The sequence below is a fragment of the Nomascus leucogenys genome, chromosome 18 (genome assembly GCF_006542625.1).
Source record: "Nomascus leucogenys isolate Asia chromosome 18, Asia_NLE_v1, whole genome shotgun sequence".
Classification (NCBI taxonomy): Eukaryota; Metazoa; Chordata; class Mammalia; order Primates; family Hylobatidae; genus Nomascus; species Nomascus leucogenys.
In genome coordinates, this window is record NC_044398.1 from 55,108,383 (window position 1) to 55,120,995 (window position 12,613).

The 12,613-nt window shown below is 37.1% G+C and overlaps 1 protein-coding gene and 1 non-coding gene across 12 annotated transcripts in view; both read left to right on the forward strand.

Moving 5' to 3' along the window:
• The window catches only part of ABI1 (abl interactor 1), a 118,847-nt gene that overhangs the window by 63,065 nt on the left and 43,169 nt on the right, over nt 1–12,613 (forward strand). The window lies entirely within an intron of this gene.
• LOC115831409 lies at nt 11,252–11,358 on the forward strand. The gene has a single exon (XR_004026908.1). It is a non-coding gene; the product is annotated as a U6 spliceosomal RNA (small nuclear RNA).

Consider the following 12,613-nt stretch of genomic DNA (forward strand, 5'->3'; position numbering starts at 1 on the left):
GGGAGCATCTGTTCCCTTGCCTTTTTTTCAGCTTCTAGAGGCCACCTGCACTTTTGGCGCATGACCCCTTCCTCCATCTTTAAGTTACCAATGGCCAGTTGAGTCTTTTTCATATGGCATCACTGATCAGTACTGACCCTCTGGCCTCCCTCTTTGGCTTATAAGGACCCTCGTGATTTCATTTGATTCACCCCCCCAATACTGGATAACACCCCATCTCAAGATTCTTAATCACATCTGCAAAGTCCCTTTTGCTATATCAGTTCTAACTTCCCACCTTCAGCAAGCCCAAAGGGTATTTTAATTTTGTCCTCATGTGGCATAAAAGTACAAGCTCCTTTGCTAGAGGCCAAAAAGCTACTACAGAGTAGCTGCAGCCTTGTTCATGTTTTCTGCTCTGAATTTTTGTCCTCTCTTTTTTCCTAGTCTCCCTGGATTTTCTTTACTCTCTTTAGTTTTAGACTGTGAATTTTAAAAGATGCTTTCATAGCATCTTTAAATCAAGCATTTTTAGGTAGTTTCTAGTGGGAGAGATTTCAGGTTATCTAATGTGCCATATTGCTCCAGTTGGCATTGCTTATATTAGTAAGGTAATGACTTTAACAAGACATAAAGTCTGTTACTTTGTTTTCCTATTATCCTTTAATTTAAAATGCTTTTAATGTCAATCAAAACCTCTCAGTGAATCTCATCTTTGAAAAGTCAGTTAATTGTGATTAAAACTCAGTTTCTTCATATGAACATTCCATTCTACTCTGATACCGACAAGCCATGCTTTTTTTCTTTAATCTGAATCAGCATGTCAGAACAGCTCTGACCCCGCTATTCAGCCAGACCAGGTTTTTCCTACCATGCCTTGCCTCCCTTCTTGACTGTCTGCTGAGATTCTCCCTCATTTTTACATTTTGTGTGTTTCTGCTTATCTCATTTGAGCTAAAGGCATATAGATACTCTTCTGTACCAAGCTGTTATCTTTGGACTTCATTTTACAACTCCCTTCCTCCCTGTGATAATATGTGAATGTGATTAAAAACCAGTCACATACTACCTAAGGGATTATAATGACAAGCGGAATTCAGTGCAATCCCTTCCTATCCCTAGTCGTGCTTTCTAGAGCACTTATAGAGTGCATATTGTATACCAGGCTTTTTACATAAACAAACACCTATGAATGAATTCATTCTTATAACAACCTCATTTTACAGATGAAGAAATTGATACACAAAGAGCTTAGGCACCTTCTTCAGGATAATACATCTATTAAATGGCATCATTTGAATCAGGCAGTCTGGTTTTAGAATCTACTTGTTATCACTATGCTATACTGTCCTTAGTTTTAGACTAAAAGTTACTTTCCTTTAGACTTAAAAAAAATTAATTTTAGTGTGTATATTTGAGGTTTACAATATGACGTTATGGCAGGGGTCCCCAACCCCTGGGCTACTGGCCCGTACTAGTCCGTGGCTTGTCAGGAACGGGGCTGCACAGCAGGAGGTGAGCAGAGGGCCAGCAAACATTACTGCCTCCTGTCAGATTAGCTGCGGCATTAGATTCTCATAGGAGCGCAAACCCTATTGTGAACCTTATGTCCAAGGGACCTAGGTTGCATGCTCCTTATGAGAATCTAATGCCTGATGATCTGAGGTAGAACAGTTTAATCCCAAAACCATTCCCCTGTCCCCCCAGTGCATGGAAAATTATCTTCCACAAAACCAGTCCCTGGTGCCAAAAAGGGGACTGCTGTGTTATGGAATACATATAGATAGTAAATTAGTTATTGTAGTGAAGCAGATAAACACATCTGTGTTTTCACATAGTTACTTTTGTTAACCTACAATCTACTTAATGAAAATCTTTAATACAGTCATGCCTTGCTTAATGACAGGAAAATGTTCTGAGAAATGTATTTCTAGGCCATTTTGTTGTGTGAACATCATAGAGTGTACTTACGCAAACCTAGATAGTACAGCCTACTGTATACCTAGACCCTGTGGTACAGCCTATTGCTCCTAGGCTACAAACCTGTACAGCATGTTACTGTCCTCAATCCTGTAGGCAATTGGAACACAGTGGTATTTGTGTATCCAAACATATCTAAACATAGAAAAGGTACAATAAAAATACAGTATTATAATCTAATGGAACTTATTATGTGGTGTGATATATATGTGGTCCATTGTTGACCAAAATGTTATGTGACACATGACTGTACAATACAGTTTTATTAACTGTAGTCGTCATGTTGTTCCTGGATCTCTAAACTTATTCTGAATATCTGCTATTTTGTATCTTTTGACCCACAGCTCCCCCTCCTTTCTCCCCAAAATAACCATGGTAACCACTGTTTCATTCTCTGTTTCTATGTATTTGAGCTCTTTTATTTTATTTTTTGAGGCTGGGTCTCACTCCATCACCCAGGCTGGAGTGCAGTGACACAATCATGGCTCATTGCAGCTTCGACCTCCCAAGCTTTTGAGCTCTTTTATTTTTTGAGACTGGGTCTCACTCTGTCACCAGGCTGGAGTTTCTCCATATTGCCTTGGTTATTTAGGATTTTTGTGGCTCTATATGAATTTTAGGATTGTTTTTTCTATTTCTGTGGAGGATGCCATTAGAATTTTGATAGGGATTGGGTTAAATCTGTATATTGCTTTGGGTAGTATGGCTGTTTTAACAATATTAATTATTCCTATCTATGAACATGGGATATCTGTCCATTTATTTGTGTCTTCTTCAGTTTCTTTCATCAGTGTATTACAGTTTTCAGTGTACAAATCTTTAACCTTCTCGGTTAAATTTACTCCTAAGTATTTTTTTTTGATGCTATCATAAATGAAATTGTTTTCTTAATTTCTTTTTCAGCTGGGTTATTGTCTATAGAAATGTTACTGATTTTTGTATGTTGATTTTGTATTCTTTAACTTTACTGAATTCATTAGTTCTAGCAGTGTTTTTTTTTTTTCTGTGGAATCTTTGGGGTTTTCTGTATTTAGGAACATGTCATTTGCAAATAGAGATACTTTTACTACTTCCTTTCTAATTTAAATGCCTGTTTATTTCTTTTTCTTGTTTGATGGCTCTTGCTAGTACTTCCAGTACTATGTTAAATAAAATTTTTTATTTTAGAAGTCAACATATTTTAAAGGAAATAGTTCATTTCTTCTCGCTTCCAGTATTGTCATTGAGATGTCTTATGTGTCACTGATTCCAGATCCTTTGTATATTCTTATCTTTTTCTCTCTGGAAACTTTTGGCATATTTAATCTCTTTACTGTGGTGCTTTGAAATTTCACAGTTATGTAACTTGGTATGGTGTTTTTTTTTTTTTTGAGATGGAATCTCGTTCTGTCGCCCAGGCTGGAGTACAGTGATGCGATCTTGGCTCACTGCAATCTCTGCCTCCTTGGTTCAAGCAATTCTTGTGCCTCAGCCTCCTGAGTAGCTGGGATTACAAACATGTGCCACCACGCCTGGCTAATTTTTGTATTTTTAGTAGAGAGAGGGTTTTGCCATGTTGGCCAGGCTGGTCTCAAACTCCTGACTTCAGGTGATCCACTCGCCTCGGCCTCCCAAAGTGCTAGGATTACAGGCATGGGTGCCCGGCTGGTTATGGTCTTTAACATTTTTTTTTTTACTAAAAAAAAAAAAAAAGTCTGTAAAAAGATAGGGTCTTCCTGTGTTGGCCAGGCTGCTTTGAACTCCCGGGCTCAAGTGATTCTCCTGCCCCAGCCTTCTGAGTAGCTGGGATGTGCATACCACCGTACTTGGCAGGTATTGGTCATGCATTTATTTAATTTTTAAATTTTTATTGTATTGATTGATTGATTGACAGACAGGCTCTTGTTCTGTTGCCCAGGCTGGAATGCAGTGGTGCAGTCATAGCTCACCGCAGCCTTGAACTCCTGGGCTCAAGTGATCTGTCCTGCCTCAGCCTCCTGAGTAACTAGGACTACAGGTGCATGCCACCACACTTAGCACTTTTTTTTTTTTTTTTTTTTCAAATAGAGGAAAGCTTGTGCTGTGTTGCCCAGGCTTGTATCAAACTCTGGCCTTAAGCCCTCCCACCTTGGCTTCCCCAAATGCTGGGATTTACAGGGCTAAGCCACCATGTGGTATTGGCCTTTTAAAAGTACATTGTGCCGGCACTTCGTGAACTCTTTTTAATCTGGAGATATGCTACTGTATTTTTGGAAGATAATATTCTTTCTTTAATGATTTATTTTCCACTATATTCTGTGTTCTTTTTTTTTTCTAGGTGTTCCATTCAGATACTACATTTTTTGTATTCATATTTTAGTATTATTTTCCTTCCTAATTTTCACGTCTTTGGGAGACTTCCTAAGCTTTAAATTCCAGTCTGTTGTTAGTTTTCTTTTTTTTTTTTAACTTTTTTAAGGGTTTTCTTGTCCTTAGTTCCTTTTTTATAAACTGAAACTTAATGATTAGTTTTTATTCTGCACTTCAGTTCCTTTTCTTTTTTTCTTTTTTTGAGATGGAATTTTGCCCTTGTTGCCCATGCTGGAGTACAATGGCATGATCTCGGCTCACTGCAACCTCTGCCTCCCAGGTTCAACCGATTCTCCTGCCTCAGCCTCCCAAGTAGCTGGTATTACAGGCATGTGTCACCACGCCTGGCTAATTTTTTGTATTTAGTAGAGACGGAGTTTCACCATGTTGGTCAGGCTGGTCTTGAACTCCTGACCTCAGGTGATCCACCAGCCTCGGCTTGCCAAAGTGCTGGGATTACAGGCGTGAGCCACCATGCCTGGCCTCTTATTTTTTAAAGTATTCTTCTATTCCCTGCAAAATCTATTTTTTTCCAGGTTTTTTTTTTTTTCTGTTTTGTTTTAGGGTCTCCCCCTTTATGAAATGTTGCCCCCAGGTAGTCTGGTGATTCTTGGCTTTCCGTTTATATTTAAGAATAAGAGACTAAAATGCTTAAATAGAAACTCTTTAAGTGTGTGACAGAGTCTATCAATTGGTGGTGTGATATGGCCACCAACTGATAGCCTCTGGCAGTTGGTGGCCGTATCATGTTGGTGGCTGAGTCACACCACCAATTGATAGCTTTTGTCATATACTTAAAGATTGGGGCACCTCCAACTTTCAGTGTATGGAAGTCTTTTCTCTTGTGCCATTCTGTATTTGTAGTGGAGAATCTTCTAATTTCCTTCATGAGAGTAACATTCTTAAAGGAGAACATGGTGAGTGGAAAGACTGGGAACTTCATTGTTCAATTTGCAGATACTCAATTCTTCAGCTTTTTGTTGTTTCTCGCTTTTAAAAGGAAGTTCTATTGAAATATAATTAACATCATGTAATTCATCTATTTAAAGTATACAGTGCATTAGCTTTTGCTATGTTCACAAAGATATGCATACGTTACAACAGTCAATTTTAGAACATTTTAATTACCCCCAAAAGAAACTCCATACCCCTCAGCTAATCATTCCCAATCATAGCTTCCCCTCTCCTCCCAGTCCTAACAATTAGTCATCTGTTTTTTGTCTGTATAGATTTGCCTACCATGGACATTTCATGTAAATAGATTCAAGCAATATGGGATCTTTTGTGCTTCTTAGTGTGATATTTTCAAGGTCCATGCATGTTGTAGCATGCATTAGTACTTTATTCCTTTTATTTCCAAATAATATTCTGTTGTATGGATAGACTACCTTTTCTTTATCTGTTCATCATTTAATTTGATAGTCCTTTGGGTTGTTTCCACTCTTTGACTGTTATGAATAATGCTGCTGTGAACAATTGTGTACAAGTTTTGCATGGACATATGTTTTCAGTTATACTGGTTGTATACCTAGAAGTGGAATAGCTGGATCGTATGGTAACTCTGTGTTTAACTATTTGAGGAACTGCTGTTTCCCCAAATGGCTGTCCCATTTATATTCCCATCAGCAGTGTATGAGCATTGCAGAGAAACACTTGTTTTGTCTTCACATTCTTACAAACTTGTTTTGTCTAGTATTATTTTTTTGAAATAGGGCCTTGCTATGTTGTCCAGGCTGGCTTCAAACTCCTGGACTCAGTTGATCCTCCTCCCTCAGCCTCCTGAGTATCTTGTACTAGAGGCATGTGCCACTGCACCTGGCTCTATTTTTTTGATTCTAGCTATCCTAGTGAGCATGAAGTGGTATCTTATTGTGGTTCCTCACTTAAACAACCTGGCTTCCAGAGGCTGTTTTTTTCTTTTAGGATAAATTGCCTTGCTGTGTGCAGGTGTTTTAAGTTCTACTGCTTCTATTCGGATGAGTTAGCTGCCTTGCCTTGATTTGTTTTCTGATATTCAGAGATTTGTTGGAAATACTTGTCCCTTATCCCTCTAAAAAGTGCGTATTTGTGTGTGTGTGTGTGTGTGTGTATAAATGAATTCTTTGGGAGTCATTTTGTTGACATTACAGGAGGGAGAGACATCAGTGTGTAAATCCATCCTCAAAATTTAAACTGAAGTACCAACTTGTACTTTTTAAATATCCCTTCAGTATAAATATCTCCAAATGTGGTCATTGCTTGTAAGAAGAATTATAGGACCAAAAATACTATAATGAAGAAAGAAATAAGGATGCATAGAAAGGGCTACTGCTAAGTGAATCCAAATCCTTTCGAAGTTTTTAGATTTGAATCTTCTTTTTTTGATAATACTGATTTACGCTGCTTGTTATGCATGTAATATACTGCTTGTTATGCATGTAATATATGTGGGGTATCTTAAATGCACTAAGTAACAATTTCTTTTTCTTTTTTTTTTTTGAGACAGATTCTCATTCTGTTGCCCAGGCTGGAGTGCAGTGGTGCGATCTCAGCTCACTGCAACCTCTGCCTCACGAATACCTGGAATTACAGGCGTGTGCCACTATGCCTGGCCAAGTTTTGTATTTTTAGTAGAGACAGGATTTCGCCATGTTGGCCAGGCTGGTCTCGAACTCCTGGCCTCAAGCAATCTGCCCACCTTGGCCTCCTAAAGTGCTGGGATTACAGGCATGAACCACCACGCCTGGCCCTAAGTAACAACTTCTAATGTCTAAGATTGCTAAGATGAGTTGTATTTATTATTGGCTATAAGCTTTTTCTGGTTTCATATCATCAAGTAAACTCAATTAAAAACGTGAATAAGGACTGGGAAACTAATAATAATAATAATAATAATAAGCTAACATATATTGATTTTTCTACTTGCCAGACACTGTTGAAAATCCATTCTCTATATTACTTCATTTAATCCTTACAATAACTGTGTGAAGTTGATAACTGTTTTATTGCTTGTTTTTATATCTCATATGTATGATAAGGAAACTGAGGGCATAGGATGGTTAAGTAACTTACCCATGTTCACACAGTTAGTAAATGGTACAACCACCTATTAAATCCACACAGTTTGGTTCCTGAACTCAGCTCTTAGTCATTAGACTGTATTGCTTGACATATGTAGAGAATTTCATTTTACTTATTTTTTATTTATTGAGACACTGTCTTGTTGTGTCACCCAGTTTGGAATGTAGTGGCATGATCACTGTTTACTGCAGCTTCGACCTCCTAGGCTTAAGCAATTCTCCTGCCTCCTGTGTAGCTGGAACAACAGGCGTGAGCCACCATGCCTGCCTAATGTATTTATTTTTATTATTTTTATTTTTATTTATTTTGGAGACAGGGTTGCTCAGTCTGGAGTACAGTGGCACGATCTTGGCTCAGTGTAACCTCTGCATCCCGGGTTCAAGGGATTCTCCTGCCTTAGCCTCCCGAGTAGCTGTGACTACAGGTGCACATGTCACGCCCGGCTAATTTTTATATTTTTTGGTAGAGATGGCGTTGCACCGTGTTGGCCAGGCTGGTCTTAAACTCCTGACCTCAAGTGATCCACCCACCTTGGCCTCCCAAAGTGGTGGGATTATAGGCGTGAACCACTGCACCCGGCCCTCGCCTGGCTAATTAAAAACAATTTATTTTTTGTAGACACAGGGTCTCACTATGTTGCCCAGGCTGGAGAATTTTAAATATATCATCTTTTTAAGAAGGGAGAGACACTCATGAAATATTAAAACAAATGTTAATTGTTAGGTAAGAAGTAGTAGGTTGAAGAATTAAGTACAAATTCATGACCTGGTGCTTAGACGATCAACTGTGACCTAATGTTCTACTAAAAGCTCATATTTAGCTTAGATTCTAGTTTGGATAAAAAATGATTATCACTAAATTAGGCAAAAAAGTTTCCTTTTTGAGGTGGGTATGTAATTACCACATAGAGTATTTTGTAGTTTGTCTTATATAATTAAGCAGGCGAGGAGGAGACAGAAAAATGTCATGGGAAGTACTAAAAAATTAGGCATGGGCCAGAATGTTAGTGACAGATTCAGTTTTTCCCAGGCCAAAATATTTCAGAATAATTCTGATCCAAGTGGTTTTTATTTTTCCACCAGAGTCTGATTTTGCAGCTCATCTTTTCTAAATAGATCTATTTTATGGTGTGTATATGGGTCATTCTGAATCAAGTTAACTTCGAAGTTGATTGGGACCTTGTTTCAAGCTTATTGAACAAAGATCTGTAACACAGAATTTTGGGCATAAGGCCATTTCCAGAGTCTGGTCCAAATAAGCAATAACAGACAAAGATTGTCTCTTTCTTGGCTGAAGGCTTCGTCTGTGCAGTTTGTCTCAGGACTCTCTTCTTCTGCCCTTTTTATACCCCTCTCCTTTCTCTATTCAGGGCAAAAATATTTCGATTTTCATTCTGTAGTTATTTTTTAGCAAACATTTATTGTGTTTTTACTTATGTACAAGGTTCTTTGCTTAAAACCTATAGTGCCCTTCCTGTAGTAGCAGTGGCAGTTGTGAGGATGATAGTAGGCCTTCTGAGATGATATTGTAGAAAATCCATGGAACATTAAGTAGTGTTGCTATGTCATACTTCTTTCCTGCCTGCCTTTCTGTCTTTTGATGATTAAGAAGGATTTTTCTGGAAGATCTTTAAAAGAAGCATATGTATTATTTTTATTTCCTCCAGAATGACAAGGGAGAGGAAAAAGAACAAAATGAAAACCTATTTCTATACAGCAGTTTAAAATAATCATACTTTAAAAGATAATTTTAAAATCTTGTCTGCTTATGGAGTTTATCATTTTATTTCTACATTTTAGAAAATGTTTTCCTCTCTAAATATGATTGCTTTTAGAATATTTTAATGTTTCCTTTAGAACATTTGTTTACCACACAATTAATTTTATTTATTCAATTCCCAATCTGCTTATTTTTATAAAAGCCTTGCTTGACCATTTAAAAAGAAGTTTTCAAATTTGGTCTCCTAATTTCCATAATCTTTTCTTTAACTCTTAATTAGAGTAGAGTTCAACTTACTTTTATTCATACTATTTTAGCTTTTCTCTAATCTGGGAGAAGGTGTTGTGTTTTCATGCCTCTTTTCCCTGGCTTATGCTGTCCCCTGTGCTTGGATTTTGACCTTTTTCCCCACTCTCCTTTTTTCTCTTTCACCTGCCAGTTATGGCTGGCAAAAATGAGGTTTCTTTCATGGAGTCTTTTGATGTTGCTTCAGGAATATTAATGATTCTTTTCTGTGTGCTATTTGTGTGTAATTAAAGACAAAAATTATACTTATTCAAAAGAATAAATGTAATATATGTTATGCATATACAATAATAAATCAAACATCTCTGAATCCATCATTAAAACTAAATCTAGAAAATGACCAATTCTGTTTCTTTTCTCTGTATACCACCAACCACAAAAGGGATGTTCATCATTCCCTTGCACTTAACATTTTTTTAAATCACATGTATGTGTATCACTAAACAATTATTGTTTAATTTTGCTTGTGTTTGGGCTTATAACAATGGATTCATCCTGTATGTAGTCTAGCATGGCTTACTTTTTTTATTCAGCATTATAATTTCTAAGATTTATCCGTATTACATATACATAGTCCATTCATTAGTAGTTTGTTCATTCCCATTAATGTATATAGTGTATAATATGTCAAGTATAAATATGCCATTTATTTGCATTTAAATGTAAAGGATCTGGAATTAGTTTTTTCCTATGGCTTGAGGTAGGGATCCATTTTCAGTGTTTTTTTCTATATGGCAAAATAGTTGCTGTACTCAAATACATTCTTTCTTACTGTGCTATCACTGTAAGATACTAAGTTTCCTTATAAGCACAATTTTTTTTCTGAATTCTCTCATCTGTTTTATTGGTCCATTTATTTAACCCTGTAAGAACCCTACTATCTTCTTTACTATGGCTTCATATCTCAATAGGCAAATTACCCTCCTCCCTTCTAATTTTTCTTTTAGACCATGTCTTAGCCATTCTTTCCCTTTTGCCCTCCCTTATAAATTTAGAACCTTGAAAATCTCTGTTGGCATTTTTATTGGAATGCATTGAAGCTGTAGATCAGTTTGGAAAGACTTGGCATCAAGATAACATGGGATAGAAGGGGGACAATTGGGTGTATGTGTGGTTGTGAGTAGATGGGGGTGTGTTGTATCTGGCTTTGAAGACCATTTAATTTTTTTTCCAGATTTTTCTTTCAAACTCCTATCTCACTGTTTCCTTATTTCTTATTTATAACTAGAAGTAAAATATAATTGGGTAGGGGAGAGAGCTTTTAGGGTTTTATTCAGGGTGTTCTAGTAATTTTTACTTTGAATATTTCTGTTGATTAACTTATGTTCCATATTGCCATTAGTCTCTCTCACAACTCCTAATATGATTTTTGCTTGTCATATTGAGTCTGCCAAAAGAGTTTTCCACTTGTATTATATTCGCTCCTTTTTTTTTTTTTTCTTTTTTTTTTTTGAGATGGAGTCTTATTCTTATCTAGGCTGTAGTGCAGTGGTGTGATTGTGGCTCACTGCAGCCTTCACCTCTTGGGCTCAGGTGATCCTTCCACCTCAGACTCCTGAGTAGCTGGCACTACAAATGTGTGCCACCATGCCCAGCAAATTTTTTTGCATTTTTTGTAGAGATGGGGTTTCACTGTGTTGCCTAGGCTAGTCTCGAACTCCTGGACTCAAATGATCCATCCTCCTTGGCCTCCCAAAGGGTTGGGATTATAGGTATGAGTCACTGAGCACAGCCAGTATTAATTAGCTCTATATTATGCCTCTTGCATTACCCAAATTCAGAGGCCTTGTTTGCTTTGTATTGGACTAACTATAACTGTGTCATTTTTACCAGCTCATTGCAGTACAATTTCATTTTATGTGATAAAAATACAACATAAGTGGTCGCTTCTGCAGCACGCACACTAAAATTGGAACAATACAGAGAGGATTAGCATGGCCCCTGTGCAAGGATGACATGCAAATTTATGAAGTGTTCCACATTTTTCTGACAAAGGTCTAGTCTAATATCCAGCTTCTATAAGGAACTTAAAAGAAAAAAAAAAAAACCCATTAAAAAGTGGGCAAAGGACTTGAACAGAGAACAGACACTTCTCAGAAGACATACATGCGCGGCCAACAATCATATGAAAAAAAATTCAGCATCACTGACCATTAAAGAAATGCAAATAAAAACCACAATGAGATACCATCTCATACCAGTCAGAATGGCTATTATTAAAAAGTCAAAAAAATAACAGATGCTGGCGAGGTTGTGGAGAAAAAGGAACGCTTTTACACTGTTGGTGGGAATGTAAATTAGTTCAACCATTGTGGAAGACAGTGTGGTGAATCCTCAAAGACCTAGAGACAGAAATACCATTTGACCCAGCAGTCCCATTACTAGAGGTATACCCAAAAGAATATAAATTGTTCTGTTATAAAGACACATGCACATGTGTGTTCACTGTAGCAGTATTCACAATACCAAAGACGGAATCAATCTAAATGTCCCATCAGTGATAGACTGGATAAAGAAAATGTGGTACGTATACACCATGGAATACTATGCAGCCATCAAAAAGAAATGAGATCATATCTTTTGCAGGGACATGGATGGAGCTGGAGGCCATTATCCTTAGCAAAGTAATGCAGGAACAGAAAACCAAATACTGCATGTTCTCACTTATATGTAGGAGCTAAATGATGAGAACACATGGACACATAGAGGGGAACAGTGCACACTGGGACCTACTGGAGGGTGAAGGGTGGAAGAGGGAGAGGACCAGGTAAAACCTAATAGATACTAGGCTTAATACCTAGGTGATGAAATAATCTGTACAACAAACACCCATGACACATGTTTACTTATGGAACAAACTAACACATCTTACATATGTACCCCTGAACTTAAAAGTTAAATAAAAACATAAAATATTAATAAAATACAGAAAATCCCTTTTAAAATGTGAAGATTGCCTTCACATTAAAAATTTTGTGAACCACTGCATAATTTCAAAACTGAAAAGGGGAGTAATTAAACAATTTCTTTTATTGTCATTTGATGTTTAGCCAGGAAACGGAAACACCATCATTTGTTATACGTCTTGAATTTTGTGAGCTTTGAGTTATATAAAGCATATGTAATTCAAATGTGTGTATGTATTCATGCTTTAAAAGGTGATTCCCCCTGTACATGTTCATTTTGTTGGTTACTTCCAAATTTGTTCCATGTATATTCCATTTTGATTTTGTCTCTTCTC